The sequence below is a fragment of the Sus scrofa genome, chromosome 6 (assembly GCF_054392235.1).
Source record: "Sus scrofa isolate SSC_HxYL_T2T_F1_AM1 chromosome 6, Sscrofa_HxYL_maternal_Yorkshire_Landrace_v2.0, whole genome shotgun sequence".
Taxonomy (NCBI): domain Eukaryota; kingdom Metazoa; phylum Chordata; class Mammalia; order Artiodactyla; family Suidae; genus Sus; species Sus scrofa.
The window spans coordinates 6696223-6711976 of NC_139388.1; the positions used below are offsets into that span (position 1 = coordinate 6696223).

The 15754-nt window shown below is 41.1% G+C and overlaps 1 protein-coding gene across 26 annotated transcripts in view; it reads right to left on the reverse strand.

Moving 5' to 3' along the window:
* CDH13 (cadherin 13) overlaps nucleotides 1–15754 on the reverse strand; it is a 1446594-nt gene that overhangs the window by 1067828 nt on the left and 363012 nt on the right. The gene's annotated exons all lie outside the window — the stretch shown is intronic.

A 15754-nucleotide genomic window follows, 5' to 3' on the forward strand; every position in this document is an offset into this window, starting at 1 on the left:
ATATTAGGAATAAAATAAAATTGACTTAATTTGAAACCAAAACTAAGTTAAATTGACTTGCCATTATATTTAATGGTGAAACACTAGCAACATTCCTACCAAAACTGAAAATTGGATGAGAGTACATGATATCCAAAATTATTGTTTAAATGTTTCTAGGAGTTCTAGTCCATTGGCTAAGTTCAAGATGGAATAAAGAGTTAAATGTATACACAGGACACTTTTCTTTTTTTGGTCTTTTTAGGGCCACACCTGTAGCACAAGGAAGTTCCTAGATCAAGGGTTGAATCACAGCTACAGCTACTAGTCTACACCACAGCCACAGCAATGCCAGATCCGAGCTGCATCTGCGACCTACACCACAGCTCACAGCAACACTGGATCCTTAACCCACTGAGCAAGGCCAGGGGATGAACCTGAATCCTCATGGATACTAGTTGGCTTTGTTACTGCTGAGCCATGAGGGCAACTCCCACAGGACACTTTTAAAGGTTTCTTAAAAGTATAAAATTGGCAGATTTTTCTCAAAGTAATCAATGTGATTTTAAAAAAACCACAAGGAAAAAAACAGATATAGTTTTTATACAAAAATTAAAGCTTTTCTCAAAGTAATCAATGTGATTTAAAAAAACCACAAGGAAAAAAACAGATATAGTTTTTATACAAAAATTAAAGCTTTTCCTAACTTTTAAAAGTACCAAACACATAGAAAATTGCTTTAAGAACCCCACAAGGCACACACAGATGCACACATGCCTGTGTACACAATTGTTTGTGTATATATCAGTTATACTTCAATACATGTTTTGAAAATATAACAAATTGATAATGCCCTGATAACACCAAGAATGCCTATAAATCTGTAATTAAAACTCTTAAGACAAATTTTTAAGAAGTTCAAGTCACAAAAACAAATTAGAAAAGGAAAGCAGGAGTTCCCTTTGGCGTGGCAGCTTAAGGATTCCGCATTATGACTGCAGCTTGGTTGTATCCCTTGCCCTGCAACTTCCATATGCCGTGGGTACAGCCAAAAAAAAGAAGGAAAGGAAAGGAAAGGAAAGGAAAGGGAAGGGAAGGGAATGGAAGGGAAGGGAAGGGAAGGGAATGGAAGGGAGGAAGGAAGGAAGGAAGGAAGGAAGGAAGGAAGAAAAGCAAGTGCCTACATAAAAACATGTTCAATTTCTCCATGAAAAACTGTAAAAGAAAACAATAAAACAATTTTATTTCAAAACTTTTTAAAGGTCTTGCTCTAGGCTTTTGAGGTGGATTTTTTTTTTCCTGTACCCATGGCATGTGGAAGTAGCCAAGCCAGGGATGGAACTTGCACCAGGGATGGAAGTGATGCCACAGCAGTGACAACACCAGATCCTTAGCCTACTGCACCACAGGGAACTCCAAGGAGGTTCTTTTATTTACCAATAGCAGCAGAATAATTGTTGAAAGCCAAATGTTTAAATCTACTTTTCTCCCACTTCTAATCTATTTTCTATATTACAGCCAGGGTAATCTTTTCAAAGAGCAAATATGACCAGGCTATTTCCTTATCTTCTAAAAATCCTTCAAGGACTTTGAGTTGCTCCTAGAATAAAGATCTAAGTCACAGCACAGCCTACATGATCCTCTACGGTCTGGCCTCTGTCTTCCCCTGAACTTTATGACCCAAACTAAGCCCGTAATGTCCACCTTTTAAAGATCCTTCTGAATCCTGCTTGTGTGAAATTCCATGTTCCCTCCAGATTCACGTCACCCACAATTACTTTGAAATTTCCGATGAAGGTTGTATAATTACAACGATAACTATGAAGATATTCATCTTTTCTTTAGCCCTTACTTAAAAGCATCAGATTCCGTGACAGCCTATTTGCATACTGACTCCTGTCACTTTCATAATAACACTAGGAGGTGAGTATTTTCGTCTCAGCCTTTAGAGGTGGCAATTCTGTGACTCTGAGCATCAGTTAACTTGTCTGAGATCTCATAGCCCATAAATGGAAAGACAAGAATTTAAGCTCAGGAATCTCTGTATCCTAAGCCTCTTCACGTATCTATGGTGAAGGCTGTTGTTTCAGGTAAATCTCACATGGATGCCTGCCATACAACTAAAACCAAAATAGATCTCTGCCTAACACAGCTTCAAAATCACTGCAGCACATAAGGCTGCTTTCCAACAAAGGAGGCCTAAATCAGAGGCGAGGGTGAACCTCTAGAAACCTGTTACACTTAAAGTACAACCAGTCACTTGTTCCAGAATATACTAGAATATTCTGGAACATTTTAGTATACTCTAGTAAAGTCTGTGATTATGAAACTGTTACACTGTGTGCTGGCCAATATGATAACCTCTAGCCACAGGTATTGTTAAACACTAGAAATGTGGCAAATGTAACTGAAAAACTGATTTTTAAATTTAATTGGTACAAATTTAAATAGCCATTCATATTATGAATTGCCCTTATTATAGCATCTTCTATCTTATACTTTCTTATTGTCTTAAAATACAAGACAGTCACGAAAAGATATGGCGAAAACGTAAATGCATATTACTAAGTGGAGGAAGCCAACCTGGAAAGGCTGCATACTGTATGATCACAACTGTGTGGCATTCTGGAGAGGGCAAAACTATGGGGACGTGGAAAGATCAGTGGTTGCCGGGACTGGTGTGGGAAAGGGATGAACAGGCTGAGCACAGAGGATTTTAAGGTAGTGGAAATACTCAGTACGATGCCACGATGATAGATGCATGTCATTGCACAACTGTCCAAACCCTAGACTGTGAGCCCAAGTGTAAACTCTGGACTTTGGGTGGTTATATGTCAGTGTAGCCTCATCAAGTCTAACAAATGCAACACTCATGTAAGACTGGTAACAGCAGAAGCTATGCATTGGTGAGGGCACAGGGCATACAGGAAATCTCTGCACAGTCCTCTTAATTTTTCTCCAAACCTAAAACTGCTCTGAAACAATGAAATCTTAAAACACACACACACTTAAATAAAAATGTGATTTCAGGCATCAAGAAGCTCTATCAGAGAATGTTCGCCAAAGAGCCACGTGCCCCCCCTCCCCCATATTTCCCAGCTTCCCTTGAAGTTAGGTTGGGGACAGGCAACTCGATCTGGCCAACAGATTCTGAGTGGAAGTGACACAAGGTTCTAAAGCTGAGTCAATTAAGAGTTAGTGAGCCTCAATACCCTTCTTCCCTGGGATGACACGTGTTCCAGAAACTAGAAACGTATAAGAAGGCGTGTCACACAGAGAGATGTCTTCATTGATATAAACCTCTTATAATTCAAGGTTAACTGCTGCAGGAGCATTGTGTTGCCTAAGCTGAATAGTAAATAGTAACAGAGAGCATTCAGAATTATTGGCAAAATAAGAATAAAGAAGTAGCCAAGTATTTCTTAGGTCAGTCTCCCAAGGCAATAAAATTAAAAAATAAAAATAAATGGGACTTGAACTTATAAGCTTTTGCATGTCAAAGGAAACCATAAAAAAATGAAAAGACAACCTATAAAATGGGAGAAAATAGTTGCAAATGATGCAATCAACAAGGGCTTAATCTCCAAAATATACAAACAACTCATACAACTCAACAACAGAAAAACAAAGAGCCCAATCAAAAAATGGGCAGAAGGGGAGTTCCCATCATGGCGCAGCAGAAATGAATCTGACTAGGATCCACGAGGACACAGGTTCCATCCCTGACCTTGCTCAGTGGGTTAAGGATCCAGTGAGGCTGTGAGTTGCCTGTCCCCAACCTAACTTCAAGGGAAGCTGGGAAATATGGGGGGGCACGTGGCTCTTTGGCGAACATTCTCTGATAGAGCTTCTTTTTTTTTTTTTTTTTTGGCTTTTCTAGGGCCGCTTCTGCGGCATATGGAGGTTCCCAGGCTAGGGGTCTAATCAGAGCTGTAGTCACCGGCCTATGCCAGAGCCACAGCAACGCGGGATCTGAGCTGTGTCTGCGACCTACACCACAGCTCACGGCAACGCCAGATCATTAACCCACTGAGCAAGGGCAAGGATCAAACCCTCAACCTCGTGGTTCCTAGTTGGATTCATTAACCACTGCGCCATGACGGGAACTCCTGATAGAGCTTCTTGATGCCTGAAATCACATTTTTATTTAAGTGTGTGTGTGTTTTAAGATTTCATTGTTTCAGAGCAGTTTTAGGTTTGGAGAAAAATTAAGAGGACTGTGCAGAGATTTCCTGCATGCCCTGTGCCCTCACCAACGCATAGCTTCTGCTGTTACCAGTCTTACATGAGTGTTGCATTTGTTAGACTTGATGAGGTGCAGCTTGCAGATGTGGCTTGGATCCTGTGGTGCTGTGGCTGCGGTATAGGCAGCAGGTGTAGCTCCAATTCAACCCCTAGCCTGGGAACCTCCATATGCCGAGGGTGCAGCCCCAAAAAGACAAAATAAAGGGGAGGGGGCAGAAGACCTAAATAGACATTTCTCCAAAGAAAACATATAGATGGCCAACAGGCACATGAAAAGATGTTCAACATCACTAATTATTAAAGAAATGCAAATCAAAACTACAATGAGGTACCACCTCACACCAGTCAGATTGACCATTATTAAGTCTACATATAACAAATGCTAGAGAGGGTGTGGAGAAAGAGAACCCTCTTACACTGTTGGTGGAAATGTAAGTTAGCACAACCACTATGGAAAACAGTATGGAGGTTCCTCAGAAAACTAAAAATAGAATTACCATATAACCCACTCCTGGGCATATATGCAGATAAAACAAAGATTCAAAGGGATACATGCACCTGAATGTTCATTGCAGCACTATTCCAAGTTGTAGCCAAGACTTGAAAACAACCTAAATGTCCACTGACAGAGGAACGGATTAAGAAGATGTGGTACATATGTACAATGGAATACTACTCAGCCATAAAAAGAATGAAATAACGCCATTTGCAGCAACATAGATGCAACTAGAGATTATCATACTAAGTGAAGTCAAAGAGAAGGTCAAATTCCATTTGCTATCACTACATGTGGAATCTAAAATATGGCACAAATGAACCCATCTGTGAAACAGAAACAGACCCACAGACATAGAGAACTGACTTAGGGTTGCCAAGGGGGAGGACAGAGGGAGAAGGATAGACTGGGAATTTGGAGGCAGAAGAGGCAAACTCTTACATTTAGAATGGATAAACAATGAGATTCAACTGTACAGCACAGGAAACTATATCCAATCACCTGTGATAAACCATAACAGAAATGAATAGTTAAAAAAAGGATGTACATATGTGTCAGTTTGCTGTGCAACGGAAATGAGCACAACACTGTAAGTCAACCCTACGTTAATAATAAATAAATAATTTTAATAGTGATTTTTATTTTTTCCATTATAGCTGATTTACAGTGTTCTGTCAATTTTCTACTGCACAGCGAGGTGACCTAGTCACATGTACATGTATACATTCTTTTTTCTCACAGTATCATGCTCCATCACACGCGACCAGACATAGTTCCCAGTGCTATTCAACAGGATCCCACTGCTTATCCATTCCAAAGGCAACAGTTTGCATCTATTAACCCCAAATTCCCCGTCCCTCCCACTCCCTCCTCCTCCTTCTTGGCAACCATAAGTCTATTCTCTATGTCCATGATTTGCTTTTCTATGGAAAGTTTCATTTGTGCCATATATTAGATTCAAGATATAAGTGAAATCATATGGTATTTTCTTTCTCTTTCTGACTTACTTCACTTAGGATAAGAGCCTCTAGTTCTATCCATGTTGCTGCAAATGGCATTATTTTGTTCTTTTTATGGCTGAGTAGTATTCCATTGTGTATATGCACCACATCCTCTTAATCCAGTCATCTGTCAAAGGACATTTAGGTTGTTTTCATGTCTTGGCTATTGTGAATAGTGAATAAATATTTTTTTTAATTTAAGAAAAGAAGTAGCAGAAGCAGAATTCAGAAAGGTAAGGAACTAGAGACAACAAATTCTGTTAACAATAGCAATGATTTTCATGTCTTACCCTCGTGGCATTTTTATAATTACTGTGCTCTAGGTTCATAAAAGCAGGTAATTAGGAGTGGTAATATCCATTCTGTTATCCTACAGATTGCTTTTAAAGAAGAGTTTCTCCACACTAAACACCATCTTGCTTCTTTCCTTAAGAAAGAGTCTGAAGCCAATTATGCTATATAAGTGGATATTATAAAACCTGCATTAGCAATGATTTCTCTGGCAGCTCCATGTCCCTGGAGCTGTCACTTGGCAATTGTTTAATGGGACAGATGTGGACCCTTGATACTGGGGGTAATGTGGGAAATAGACATTTATGGCCACAGTGTATCAGACATTAATTCCCTTTGCTAATGGTAATTTCTGATGACTGGGATGACCACTAAATCCCACCAGCTCTCTGTTCTCTCTCTGCTCAAAGAGTCAGTAGCCAGGGGACGCCATTAGCTAAGACCCACCGCATCTTTTGCTAAGAAAAAGTACATTTTTTCCAGTAAATTTTCAGAGGGATTTTCCTTCCAGATATATGAGTCATTCAGAGATTTCTCTGCAGGAACATTTCGGGTCTCTTGCGCAGGGGTGTCCAAAACACCATCCAGATGTTTACTGCTATCTCTTGCCCCTTAAGGATGCAGAAAAATGTCCAATATATTTCCAATTTCATGGCTTGCTGAGAGCCCCAAAGCCTTCAGAATGGCCTACTACAGTATAGTGCTGGGAAGCCAGACAGCCCAGGCCTGAGTCCTGGTTATGCTACCTGCTGGCACTGTGACTCTAGACAGTTATTCTCTCTGTCCCTTCATAGTGGACACTGAAAAGATGCTGCCCAAATCTCCCTGAATTTCTTTAACCAATAAGAGGTGTCTATTCTCTTCTTTGACACACTTTTTTTTTCTTTTACTCAACACCCTTCAGAAGGTCACCATGGATTTCTGGAGCCACTTTACTCAAACCAACCAACCAGAAGTGCCAAGTTTACAATGCCAGGGCATCTGCAGTCAATGACTGGAGTGCAGGAATACCAAAGTCCAGTGACCTTGACTCTACACAGGACACACTCTGCTGTGGGATTCGCCTCCAGATCTCCTGCACCAAATCAAGATGAGGCAGGAAGCGAACCCTCAAGTGGCTGTTTCCCTGCCCTACACTCTCATACCAATTTCCCCAGGGAAGACATTCTTTCTTTTTTTAAATTCTTATAATAAATTTTTTATTTTACAGTAGTATTTGATTTACAGAACATGTGCAGGGACAGTACACTATACTATACTTTCCACACGTGGAGTTCTTATATACCTCATATCCAGTTTAGACTATGTTAAAAATTAAAAAATAGAAACCTCAATTAAAGAGAGATGGGAGACCAGAGAGGAAAGCTCTCATGCCCGATGACAAAAGCAGAGCCCAGCAAGAAGAAAAAAGACTCCTTTTCTCTCCAGCAAGGACTCAGCCAGTGAAAATTCATGGACACTTTGTTTACTAAAACCCTCCCGACTTCCCTCTCTCCTTCTAGAAAGGCGTTCTCCTTCCCTGCCATGTAGGAACTCTCACATGTCTCTCCATGACTGCACAACCTGAATAGCAATTCTCTGAGGACCCCCAAACCCCACTTTTGCTTGGAGAAATGTCTAGCTGTCTTTTTGTTTTAGGTCAGTACTCACTGTTAATATCTTCCACTAGTATGATTTATCATAATCACTAAACCAATATTGATATGTAGTTATTCATTAAAGTTTATGCTTTATTCAGATTTGCTTAGTTTTTTTTAGCTAATTTCCTTCTTCTGCTCCAGGATCGCATTCAGGATCCCACAATACATTTAGTCGTCATGTCTCCTGAGGCTTCTCTGGGCTGTGACAGTTTCTCAGACTTTCCTTGTGTTGGATGACCTTGGCAGTTTTGAGGAGGACTGTCAGGTATTTTGCAGAAGGCCCCTCAGTTGGGATTTGTCTGGTGTTTTTCTCATGATTACACCGGGGTGATGGGTTTGGGGAGGAAGATTACAAAGGGACAAATGCCATTTCCGTCTCATCATGCCCAGGGTACCTACTATCAACATGGTTTCCCTTGTTCCCCTTGATCACCTGGCAGAGGTAATGCGTCAGGCTTCCCACTGTAAAGTTACTCAGCTCTGTCCCCACCATGTGCTGTAGTCTCTGGGAAGAAATCACTCTGTCCAGCCCATAGCTGAGGAGTGGGGCATCATATTCTACTTCCTTGAGAATAAAGCATCTACATCAGGTACATTCGTTCCCCAGTTGCTATGAGCTTTGACTGCTAACAGCTAACAGCTATTTCCCTTTTCTAGAAAACAGCCCTGGGAGGACCAGAAATGCCTCATCCAGAAGGTACACCATTCTCCAGGGCCATCCCAGAGTCAATACCTGGCTGCCACAGGGGGACAAAAGACCAATCCTGTTGCCTCACTTCAGAGGCAACTTCATGGGGCAACTTTGCATCCCAGAAGTCTCCACGGGCCAAGACTAGATTGTACCTGAGGCCCCCTCCCAGCTCAGCTTTCTTCCCTTCCCTCTCCTACTACTCTTACATCCTCACAAGTTTTTTCGTCTTAAGAGCAGCCGTTCAGTAAATCACATGTACCCGAATCCCTGCTCAGGCTTGATCTCTAGGAAACCAAACCTAAGGCAGCTGGCAGATCAGAGTGGTCCTGGGGAGAAATGAGAGTCTGAAGTTGAGTCATTTGCTGGTGAGCGATGAAGAGTCCCATCATCAGAGTGCTGTGGAGTCCCGATCATCTCTGATGTGTGGGCACATTGCAGCTGCAAAGACTTTCACTTGGGGTAAACTGAAACAGGCTCCAGGTGGTGGGGGCACTCTCTCACACAGACTCTCTGGCGTTTGAGAGGTATGGGGGTGGGAGAAATATAAAAGCACTACGGAATTAAGTGGTTGTTGCTGAAAACAACATTGATTGGTGATTTGAGGAGAGAAAATAACATTTTCAAATGTTTTCAAATTCCAGGAAAAAATAACCTTGAATGTAAGAACACACACCCTGGGATTCCTATCCTACCCCTGATGCTCTTCGAAAGCGACATCACCTAAGAGCGTTTCCCCCAAGGGACACTCTGGCCTATATATGGACGGTATCAAAATTTCTGGGTACTCAGCCAAACATATTAAAACAGAACATGAGTCAAAAATGGTTCTTCAGCCTTATGAACCTAAGCAAACAGGAGACAGAGGAATCTCAGGCGTTACAGCTTGTGGGTTTTGTCAAAAAGATAGCTTCTCTGTCACGGGGCTTACAGCTTTTCCCAATTCAATTAATTGGAATCTCACAGAAAAGCAAATGCTATAAAATAAAAGACTCAAACATCTGGGGCCCCAAGTAGAAACCAGTGGAAAGCACTAATATGATGCAGTCACAGCTTGTGGATGGGAATGTTAAGAGCTTTTATTTCTAAGAACCATTGCTCAGAAAGAGCGTGGCTTCTTTTAACAGCTAGAACACAAGGCAGGTTTAGATGATGGTTTTTCTTAGGATGCAATTTAGTGAGGCATCCCCAAGCATTCATTCAGCTGAAATACATTAAACCGAATGCCTCTTTGGGGCCAGCCATGGCGTAAGGTTGTAATGATGAGCAAAGGAGGTGCGGCTCATCTCCATCCTCACAGAGCTGAGGTCCGACTCCATTTCGAAAACTCCTGGCCTGGCAGGGGAGGTTATGGAGAGAAGGAAGCTCTGATAGGACATGTGAGCATTACAAGGAACACAGCCTGATGAGCACCTTCACCCTCTTTGTTCCCTCTTGCAGCTCTCCATTCTGCATCCAGAGGGCCAAGGAGCTCCACGAATAGAGTCCATACAGAGGAGCCACTGAGGGCTCTGCGCAGGAGGAGGAAGCAGAGGAGACCTGGAGGGAGGGCCTCGGTACACAGTCATGACCCAGTGATGAAGAATAACTATCATCTCAGCAAACTACTCCCCTCTGACTGGCTCCATTCAGCCTCCAGGATACTCTAATGGTGTACTCTGTACATAATTTTTCTCCCATCTAGTGCTGAATCAAGTAATTTGTTCCTATCTATATGATTGGTCTTGTCTTCCCACGTAGGAAGTTTTGTGTCTTCTTGCATAGCTTCTTCTTCTTCCTCTTCCTCCTCCCCCTCCCCTCCCCCCCCCTTCCTCCTTCTTCTTCTCCTTCTTTGTCTTCTTAGGGCCGTATCTGTGGCATATGGAAGTTCCAGGCTAGGGGTTGAATCAGAGCTGCAGCTGCCAGCCTACACCACAGCCACAGCAATGCAGGATCCAAGCCGCATCTGTGAACTTCACCACATCTCACAGCAACGCCAGATCCTTAACTCACTGAGCGAGGCTAGGGATTAAAGCCGAGTCCCAGTGGACACTAGTCAGGTTCATTACTGCTGAGCCACGGTAATATAGCTTCTTCTTCTTTTTTTTCTTTTTCTTTTTTCTTTTTTTTTTTTTTTTGTCTTTTTGTCTTTTCTAGGGCTCCTCCCACAGTATATGGAGGTTCCCAGGCTAGGGGTCGAATCAGAGCTGTAGCAGCCAACCTATGCCAGAGCCACAGCAACGTGGAATGCAAGCCGTGACTGCGACCTACACCACAGCTCATGGCAACACCAGATCCTTAATCCACTGAGCAAGGCCAGGGATCAAACCTGCAACCTCATGGTTCCTAGTCGGATTCATTAACCACTGAGCCACAACGGGAACTCCCCATACAGCTTTTTGATACATAATGCTCACTCCCATTCTCGATCTATGTGACCTAGTTCTTTGGAGCAGATTATTCCCTTTGAGAACTCTGGAATTCCTCAAAGATCGTATTTAGCCTTCTGGAATGAAAATATCGATGTAGGTAAAACATGTAAAATCCCAGTTTGTGTCCAGAGCCACTTTAACATGAGAGGCCATGAGGTGGTTGAAGAAAAGGCAATCTGAAAATGGTAAATACCTGTCTAAGGGATCCTGATGTATGACCAGAACTGTTATGATTAAACACTCACTTGGTACCACCAAGGTGAAGATTTTAGAGTAAAACATGGCTTTATGAGTACTGCAGCCTATGGAGTTCCCAATGTGGCTCAGCGGGTTACAAACCAACAAATACCTATGAGGACACAGGTTCAATCCCTGGCCTCTCTCAGTGGGTTAACGATCCTGCCAGCAGCTGCAACTCTGATTTGACCGCTAGCCTAAGAACTTGCATATGCTTAGAGAAGGCCCTAAAAAGCGAAAAAAAAAAAAAAAAAAAAAAAAGAGTACTGAGAGTACTGCAGCCTAAACTGAGGAGGATGTTGATGGTAATAGAATACTAATGATATTAACAAAAATAGTAACATTGGTACATATCATTATTCAAATGCCTACTAAGTGCCTGACACTATACTCAGCCATTTATGCATATTAATCTCATTTAAAGTTGTATTGATCTGATTAATATTCATTTATGCACATATCATTCAATATTCAAACTAATCTGATTAAACTGGATCTTTACTTCATATAGTTTATCTCAACACTTAAATTATTATTATTCCAGCATGTTTTTATACATTGCAAACATTTAATCTCATTTAATACTCAGATATATTATTTCAGAATTTTATACCTAATAACTTTATGCATTTTTATACCCTTTATCTCATTTACTACTGAAATTGATAGTATCACACCAGTTTTACAGCGCAGGGTACTGATGCTCAAAGAGCATGAGTCATCGCTCAGAATCACAAAGCTGTCAAGTGCTGGAGCAAGGCTGACATGTAGGCCTGTCTGGCCCCAGTGCTCTTTCTCTCTCTGCCACAAATAGAAGGCTTCCCCCCGCCCCCAACAGTAGTAGCTGAAGAGCTAAGTCTCTGGCAGGCACTGTGCTGTTTCTGTGTGTACTTTTTGCATCTGATTTTCACAACAACCCTATGAGGTGGGTTCTATTTTCAATCCCTATTTGAAGAGCTCAAAAATGGCAGTTATAGTAATTAAGGGAGACTTTGTACTAGCCAGACATCTGCTGGGAATCTGGCTAAAATAGAGGGTCTGGTGAGTTACTACATTGGCGATGGTTTCATTCTTTCAGGGTTGATGAAGCAATGAGGTGACCTGTGACTGAGACCTTAGCCTGGGCTAAGGAAGAAATATGAGTTGATGATGAAGAGGTGGCAGAAGGCCACAGGAAAGTTACTTGGTTTCCTAAGGTTCCCAGTCACACAGAAAGAGAAAAACCAGCCCTGGCAGACACCAACTCTGAATTCTTAGAAATTCTAGATTTTTTTTCTTAGATTTCATATATCAGACTTCCATGGTTGTAAATGACAGAAAGTGACTCTGGCCATTTGAGCAAACAATAAGAGAGAGCTACAAAGAAGATAGAAATACAGCTGTCCACTTTATACAAGGAAAACATGGGCCTGGAGTTTTGTAGCTTAAACGGTTACATGAATTAAAATGAATGAAAGATTCTAAAAGAGATTATAAGGATGAAATTCCAAATCGCTCCAGTGAGAAGGAAAAGGGGCGAAATTAGCAAGGTGACACTGGCTCCCTAAAGGCATCATGAAAGGTTCAGAAAATAAGGCAGAGCGCGTGATCAGAGAAACAGAGAGGTGACACCCCATTGATTAGAAGGAAAGCAATGCTTTGGGGAAGGGGAAAGCCCAGAATTAATACAGACAACAGCGAAAGAAAGAAGACCAGGGCTGCACAGTGCAGTTCGGGAGCACTAAGAAGGGAACTTCCCTTCTTTGACCTTGGGTGGGCGCGGGGTTCTGATATGGCTGAGTTGGAATCCTTCGTGTGCCTTTAACTAACCACCCGACCTTGGACAGCCCCTTCTTTCAGATGGAACTAACATCTCTGTTTTCTTCAAGTCTTGGCTGACACCATCACCTGCTCAATGAAGCCACCCTGACTATCTTATTTAAATCACCACCCCTTCTCTCCGTCCTCCCCTCAGCTCCAAGGCTTGTAATCTCACTTCCTCTGTTCTATGCTTTCCTTTTCCACAGGGTTTAATCATCTTTTATCATACTAAATAAGTTTGCTCTTATGTATCATGTATTGTTTACTGTGCATCCTAACCCACCACACACACTAGGACCAAGGTGTTGATTTTGTCCGAAGTTATAACACAACTGCCTACAATAGTACCTGGAATACTATAGTGTTTAATGAATACCTATTGAATGGATGAATGAATGAGGTATCTTAATCTCCGTCTCATCTGTAAAATGGGGGCAATGTTCACTGTGTTTTAGGAGGGTTAAATGAGAGGATGCATGCAAAAAACACCCAGTACAGTGTCCGGCAATTAATACTCAAGAGATGTAGGCAATTACAGCGCTTTTTCTATAAATTAATTTTCTCATCTGATCCTTGTGTTAAGTCTGAAGATAACATCTTGCAGATGAGGAAAACAGAATTCATAGAGATAAAACCAGTTGTTTGATTGATCTAACATCACAGAGGCTTCATTTGTGAGAATGGTGTAAAGAAAAAAAGAGGCAAAGGGATTCATACCCCATTTTTTTTTCAAGCTTCTTCTAGCAAAGGATGGTTAGGCCCAGGGTCACTAGCACAGGGGTAGAATTCCCAAAACAGTCATCAGATAGATGTTCAGTGAACATTTTATTTCCTAATGTGGTGATCACTAGAAATTTTATTGGTTCACTAGGAGGTATTTGTATTAAATAAGTGCATGTAAAGAGATATAATTTATAAATATATACATACATAATTTATATATATAAATATATATATATATTTCCTTCCTTGATAATGTTACTATGACAATAGAAGAAAGCTGTATGCAAAGCACAGTGTATCTTGATTTCAACAGAGTATACAACAAGGCCCACTTTAGACCTTATGCATAAGAGAGTGAAATGTGGGTTCACTTGCATTTGGATTTAACACCTAGACCAAAGATCAGTAAACTTTTTCTGTAAACAGCTGAGAAACAAAATACTGCTTGCCATATTAGTCATCTTTGATTGCAGCTACTTCCAAAGATGAGCTGGCAAACCAAAGGATGCACCCTGAGGAAACTCAGGATGTGAAAACACAGGATACTGGCCCCAGATAGTTGAGGTGCATATCAAAGCAATGACTTCAGTGAGCCCAGACCTTTGCATCTTCCCATACTTAGAAAAACACTCAACTCCTTAACTTGAGATAAGTGATTTTCTTTTATCAACAATAACCTTTCATTTATACTACCTCCCTTTGTCATAAAACTCCAATATATCCTACTGCCCCCTCACCTCCCAGTAGTTTTCTTAGGATTACTTGAGATGCTGCCTCTTGGGCTTAAGTCCCCATTTTGCCCAAAATAAAGCACAACTCTCAACTTTTAGGTTACACATTTGCTTTTCCAGTTGACACAGCCAAACAGTAAATATTTTAAAATATGGAGGCCATATACTGTAATAACTATTCAATTTTGCCATTGTAGTATGAGAAAAATAGAAAGCCATAGACAAAATGTAAACAGAGAAGTGGGGCTGTGTTCCAATATAACTTTATTTACAAAAACAAGCTGTAGGCTGGATTTCCCATGGCCATAGTCTGCCAACCCCTAGCCTAGATGGATAAAGGACTGTAACTCTAAGCATGCCACAGACTGAATTGGCAAAGAGGCTCTATTGCAGTGATATGAGGACAGGCTGACTTCATTTACGAGTGATACAAAGCTAGGAGAAATAGCCAACATGATGGATAACAAATTCAAAATTTTAAATTAGGTGAGATGCCAAAACTACCAGCCCAAATTAATGTGATGTAAGCTAATGCCTAAAAGTATACTGTTCTTTGATTAACAAAACACCATCAATAATGAAACTAAGATACATTTTATCAACACAGTGAAGGGAGAAAACAAGGTTTGGCAACAGTTGCTCAAAAAACGATCTGGGATTGGCCACTCATTATTCATCACTCACTCATTCATTCATTCATTCACTTTTTTAGTTTTCAGCAATAAGCCCTGACAGCTTACTAGGCCCTGTGCACAGCGCTGGAGTGGTCTTAATGGTAAAGAAAGTAGCCTCAGCCCCTAAGGACACATAATATAACCTATTAAACAAGAAAAAAGGTACCTTCAGTCATTCATTCCCTCATTTTTTTTTCAACAACAAAATATTGCAGCCAACGATGTGGCAAGGCCAGATCAGGGTGTGGGGGATGACAAAGCCAAATGAGATTTAGTCTTCGCCTTTGAGGAACTGTGAATATAATCTTAGAGATACATTTTATGTAAACAGATCAATTACAACAGAGCATGGTATAAGCTGTTTCAGAAATATGAATTGAGTGCTATGAGAGTAGAGAAAATGAAACAGCTAATTCACTCTAGAGAATTCCATGAAACCCTAAGATGGGAGCTGTTTCTAGAAAGTGGATTAAGGGTTTTACAATCAGATGTTGACACATTGTTCAAGGTCTGAAGGGCTTCTGTGCCTGGTTACAAACAACTGCAAATTCTTGTGCTGTGCTTGATGCCCCACTTACTAAAATCATCTATTAGATTATAGGCAAATTTTTCAAAACAACTCTTTTGTTAAAATAAATGTTCCTTACAAATTTGACTAACCTCCAGTAAAGAAATTAAACAGCAATTTTAAGTGTCATCTCTTGGGTAGGTTTTCTGCAGAAGCACTCCCTGATCAAGGTTTGAGTGTGCACAGTGTGTAGGGAGGTGTAGGCACCCCAGTGGGAATTGGAGAATCAGGCCATGTGAGGAGAGCCAGCCCTGAAAGGATATGTTATCA